The following is a 6,137-nucleotide window of genomic DNA, read 5'->3' on the forward strand; positions in this document are numbered from 1 at the left end:
GTTCGCTTAAAGGAGGTTACGTGACAACCCGCCTCCCGGCCTGGGCGGTCCCCATTGGTGGAACGGGAGCATGTGGCCACGGGCCACAAAACACAGGGATGGGCCTGGCGCAGATGCCACGCAATGTGCCAGTCAGCTGGACATTGCCGAACCATCTGTCGTTTGTGGACAGGTTCTTCCGGACCAACACCTTTGACCACAAGTCCATCGGGCAGTGGTCAGCACGGAACGTCCTGCAGGCACTGCAGGGGAATGACTCCATGGATCCTGTGGCGTGGTTCCCAGAACGGACAGCCCAGCTTGTCTGGCAAAATGCCTCATCGCCAGTACTCACCAACAAGCACCAAGACCTGGCTTGGCTGGCGGTGAGGGGAGCCCTCCCAGTCAGATCCTTCCTGCACCGCCGGAACCTCACTACCAGCGCACGCTGCCCTCGGGACGGCTGCTACGGAGAGGAAACGGTGGCCCACCTCTTCAAAGAGTGTGGATTTGCCAGGCGAGTCTGGAGAGGTCTGCAGGGGTCCCTGTCACGATTCATTCCGAGCAGCTCCGTCACAGAGGACTCTGTGCTCTACGGACTGTTCCCAGGGACGCATTCCGAGACTGACATCGAGTGCTGCTGGAAGGTCATCAACTCGGTGAAAGACGCTCTTTGGTCTGCCCGATCCTTGTTGACCTCCCAGCGGAGCGAGCTGTCCGTCAAGGAATGTTGCCGACTGGCCCACTGCAGACTGCAGGAGTACGTGCTGAGGGACGCTCTGAAGCTTGGTGCAGCCAACGCCAAGGCCCTGTGGGGGAGGACCACAGTCTAGGGTCCTTCCGCTGCTGGACATGGGGGGCAGGGTGTGGGGGAGAGAGACGCCCCTCCAAATAAGGGATATGTATGTAAATGTATGTAAATGTCCAAGTAAATGCCTGTATTGAATATGTAACCTCCGGAAATGTCGGATGGGTTTGTTTAAAAATGATGGTTTGTAAATGATATTTATAACTTGAATAAAGTATTTTTTGATATAAAAAAAAAACAAAAAAAAAAAAACACACATTCATATATATATATATATATATATATATACACACACACAAACAAGTTAAATTTATACACACACAAGTTAAGCAGGGGAAAACATTTAAAAATAACAAAAACAACCGCGAGGGCGTAACGAGCAGCGGGTTGTCCTTACTAAAGCGGCGCCTTTACGCACTACACTTGTCACCCATATCATATCATATACATACAGCCGGAAACAGGCCTTTTCGGCCCTCCAAGTCCGTGCCGCCCAGTGATCCCCGTACATTAACACTATCCTACACCCACTAGGGACAATTTTTACATTTACCCAGCCAATTAACCTACATACCTGTACGGCTTTGGAGTGTGGGAGGAAACCGGAGAAAACCCACGCAGGTCACGGGGAGAACGTACAAACTCCTTACAGTGCAGCACCCGTAGTCAGGATCGAACCTGAGTCTCCGGCGCTGCATTCGCTGTAAAGCAGCAACTCTACCGCTGCGCTACCGTGCCTTCTCTCCAGAGATGCTGCCTGACCCGCTGAGTTACTCCGGCATTTTGTGTCCCTTCGGTCTGTACCGCATCCGCAGTTATTTCCCCCCCCCCCCCCACACACTTCAGTCCGGGCGATTTCAACGGACTGGTCCATCTTGTTCCTCCAACATCTGACTTCGGGCAATACCCCGGTCCCTCTCCTCTCCTACCGGCTGCGCCATTCCTCGCATCCGTCGCCATCAGCCGTTCCCTCCCTCCCACCCTCGGCTCTCCGGTCTCCATGGTTTCCGAGCTTCTCCCCGCGGGCGGCGGCGGCGGCGGTTGCGTTCCCGCCAAAGCCGTTTCTCGCAGCTTGGAGCGAGCGAGCGATGCGCGCGCAGCCGCCGCCGCCGCACAGACAGACAGGGCCGCCCGCGGGCAACCTGCCGCCTCTTTGTTCCCATCGGCCGCCGAGTGAGTCCATCCTTGCTCGCAGCCGGCCGGCCGCCCACCCACCGGGTCCGTCCACTCACTCACTCACGGACCCGCTCCACAGCCGGCTATTGCTGCCCGCTTCTTCCCTTCTCAGGCAGCGTCCAATCTGTGTCTCTGGCGTGTGGGGGCGGCAACTCCGCCAGCTGTGCCGCTTGGCCAAAGATACTAGAGGAGCGAGATAGACCACCCGACCCTCAAAACCGGAGTGCGTCACGGCGCCATTTTAGTAAGCAGAACCCTGCAGAAACAATTAAAAAGAAAAATAACAAAAACCTGTGAGTTAATAGATGAGATATATGCTGCATTTTAATGGGTTTCATCACACATACTCAAATATATTAGAGGAACAAGATGAACCACTCCGTTGGAATTGCCTATTCTGAAGTGCAGTACGCAAAGGCGCCATTTTAGTAAGCAAAAGCCGCAGTGACAAACCAGGTGCATTACGGAAAGAGGGAGAGGGGGGGGGATGGAGGCCGCGCATGCGCCGGCGTCAGCGGGGCATGCGCGCCCTGGACCCGCCGCCGCGGGCCTGGTGAAGGTGGCGCAGCCAAAGACAGCCCGAGTACACAGCCTTGTGGAGCCTGTATGCGGCCTGAAGGAGCAGCCCGGCCTGGTGCAGCCTGAGTACAGAGCAGCAGACAGCTGGAGCCTGAACACGGCAGCGAGATAGCCCAATCCGGCTTGAGGGAGCAGCCCGGCCTGGACAGGGCAGCGGGATAGCGGGATATCCCGGCCTGGTGGAGGCCGAGTACAGGGCAGCCAGATAGCCCAGCTTGGTGGACTAGCCCGGCCTGTGGAGCCCGTGTACACGGCAGCGGACAGGGAGAGAGAGGAGGGCTGTAAATCAGGGCGAGCGAACAAGAGAAGGCAGTGCAGGGACAAGGATAATCAGTGCAAGGCCACAAGCACAGTCAGTACTGGGACAAGGATAATCAGAGCAAGGCCACAAGCACAGTCAGTGCAAGGACACAAGACAAGGAAAATCAGTGCAAGAACAAGCACAGTCAGTGCAAGGACACAAGACAAGGAAAATCAGTGCAAGAACAAGCACAGGCAGTGCAAGGACACAAGACAAGGTCAAGGAAAATCAGTGCAAGGACAAGCACAGTCAGTGCAAGGCAACAACACAAGGAAAATCAGTGCAAGGCCACTAGCACAGTTAGTGCAAGGTAACAAGACAAGGAAAGTCAGTGCAAGGAAAGTCAGCGTAAGGTAAGAAGACAAACAAAGTCAGTGCAAGGTAAGAACAGAAATCAGTGCAAGGACAAGCACAGTCACTGCAAGGTAAAATAATAAATATCAGGGCAAGGTAACAAGACTAGGAAAATCAATGCAAGGTAACAAGGTAAATCAGTGCAAGGTAATACGATATGCAAAGTCAGTGCAAGGTAACAAAGAACAGCAGTGCAAGATAACAATGAAAATCAGTGTAAGGACTAGCAAAGGCAGTGCAAGGTAACATTAAAAATGATATCAATATAATGTGAGATGGAAAATCAAAACTGGTGCAAGGTAACAAGAAAAAGCAAGGTTAGGGTTTCCCACAAACCATCCCCATTTGGTTGTGCAGACCCACAGGGGCTGCAGATCTCAGGGAGAAATGCCCTGAGAGGCAACTGATGGTTAATCAGAAACACAGTGAATGTTTCAAAATGGGTGATCAGAAACACCTCCAGATTCAGGGACAGTTTCTTCCCAGCTGTTACCAGGCAACTGAACTGCTTTTTCACCAACTCTAGAGCGGTCCTGACCTATCATCTACCTCATGGGAGACCTTCAAACTATCTTTAATCGGACTTTACCTTGCGCTAAACGCTATTCCCTTTATCCTATATCTGTACACTGTGGACGGCTTGATTGTAATCATGACTTTCCGCTGACTGGATAGCATGCAACAGAAAAGCTTTTTGTCGTATTTCAGTATGTGGCAATAATGAACCCAACTAATAAACTAATCAGAAACTCATGACAAAGGTAATCAGAAACACTGACTGAGAGACACATAAGGAATTACAGATGTCGGTTTACAAAAAAAAAGACAAAGTACTGGAGTAGCTCTGTGGATTAGTAGTATTTCTAGCTTCACAATTCACAACTGTTCAATCCTTTTGTTTAGTTTAGAGATACAGCGCGGAAACAGGCCCTTTCAGCCGACCGGGTCCGGGCCAACCAGCGATCCCCGCACATTAACATTATCCTATATCCACTAGGGACAATTTTTACATTTGCCAAGCCAATTAACCTACATACCTATACATCTTTGAAGTGTGTAAGAAAACTGAAGATCTTGTAGAAAACCCACGTGGGTCATGGGGAGAACGCACAAACTCCGTACAGACAGCACCTGTAGTCAGGACCGAACCCGGGTCTCCGGCGCTGCATTCGCTGTAAGGCAGCAACTCTACCGCTGCGCTACTAGCATGATCCTATACACACTAGGGACAATTTACAATTTGTACCGAAGCCAATTAACCTACAAAACTGCACGCCTTTTGAGTGTGGGATGAAACCGGAGCACCCGGAGAAAACCCACACAGTCACAGGGAGAACATACAAACTCCATGCAGACAAGCACCCAGAGTCGGGATCGAACCCGGGCCTCTGGCGCTGTGAGGCAGCAACTCTGCCGCTGCACCACTGTGCCGCCCATAAATCATATCATATCATATATATACAGCGCGGAAACAGGCCTTTTCATGTTCTGTACCTTTGGAGCATTTAAGCCAATGTGGTTTGAGTGTGATGATAGATACAAAATGCTGGAGTAACCCAGCGAGACAGGCAGCCTCTCTGGAGAGAAGGAATAGGTGACCTTTCGGGTAAGGACCAAAGATACTAGAGGAGCAAGATAGACCAATCGACCCTAAAAACCGTAGTATGTCATGGCACCATTTTAGTTGGCAGAAATTTGCAGAAACATTTTAAAAGAAAAATAACAAAAATCTGTGAATTGATAAATGAGATGTATTCTGCATTTTAATGGTATCATCACACATACTGTTCCCCCACAACACTGATTACACTGTGAGAGGCATAGCGAACGACGGCCTACTAAAATGGTGGACGTTCAGCTCCTTTGCGTACTACACTTCAGTATAGGCGATTTCAACAGAGTGGTCCATCTTGTTCTACTATCCTTGGTCAGGACCCTTCTTCCAAGGCAGACTGAGAGTGAGAGCCCTTGTCTCCCAGTCTGAAGAAAGGTCTCGCCTGCAGAAGGCAGTGGAGGCCAATTCACTGGATGCTTTCAATAGGGAATTAGATTTAGCTCTTGGGGCTAAAGGAATCAAGGGATGTGGAGAGAAAGCAGGAACGGGATACTGATTTTGGATGATCAGCCATGATCGTATTGAATGGCGGTGCTGGCACGAATGGCCAAATATCCTACACCTGCACCTATGTCTATGTTTCTATGACTCGAAATGTCACCCATTCCTTCTCTCCAGGGATGCTGCCTGACCTGCAGAGTTACTCCAGCTTTCTGTGTCTATCTTCGGTGTAAACCAGCATCTGCAGTTCCATATCCAATGATAACTAATGACTTGGCCTCCACAGCCATTTGTGGCGATGTTCTCCCTGTGACCACGTGGGCTTGCTCTGGGTGCTCCGGTCTCCCCCCACATCCTACTGTGCAGCTTTGACAATAGACAATATGTGCAGGAAGCCATTCCGCCCTTCGTGCCAGCACCGCCATTCACCGTGATCATGGCTGATCATCCACAATCAGTAACCCGTTCCTGCCCTCTCCCCATATCCCTTGATTCCGCTCAAAGATAATAGAGCAGGGCAAGATAGACCACTCGACCCTAAAAACCGTAGTATGCCATGGCGCCATTTTATTAAGCAGAAACTTGCAGAAACATTTAAAAAGAAAAGTAACAAAAATCTGTGAATTGACAGATGAGATATATTCTGCATTTTCATGGTGTCATCACACATACTGTTCCCCCACAACACTGATTACACTGCGAGAGGCGGGTTTTGCTTACTAAAATTGCGGGCGTTACGCTCCTTTCCGTACAGGCAGTATAGGCGATTTCAATGGAGTGGTTCATCTTACTCCTCTAGTATCTTTGATTCCGCTAGTCCTAAGAGCTCTATCTAACTCTCTCTTGAATACATCCAGAGAATTGGCCTCCACTGCCTTCTGAGG

Source organism: Rhinoraja longicauda, chromosome 19, assembly GCF_053455715.1.
Source record: "Rhinoraja longicauda isolate Sanriku21f chromosome 19, sRhiLon1.1, whole genome shotgun sequence".
NCBI lineage: Eukaryota > Metazoa > Chordata > Chondrichthyes > Rajiformes > Arhynchobatidae > Rhinoraja > Rhinoraja longicauda.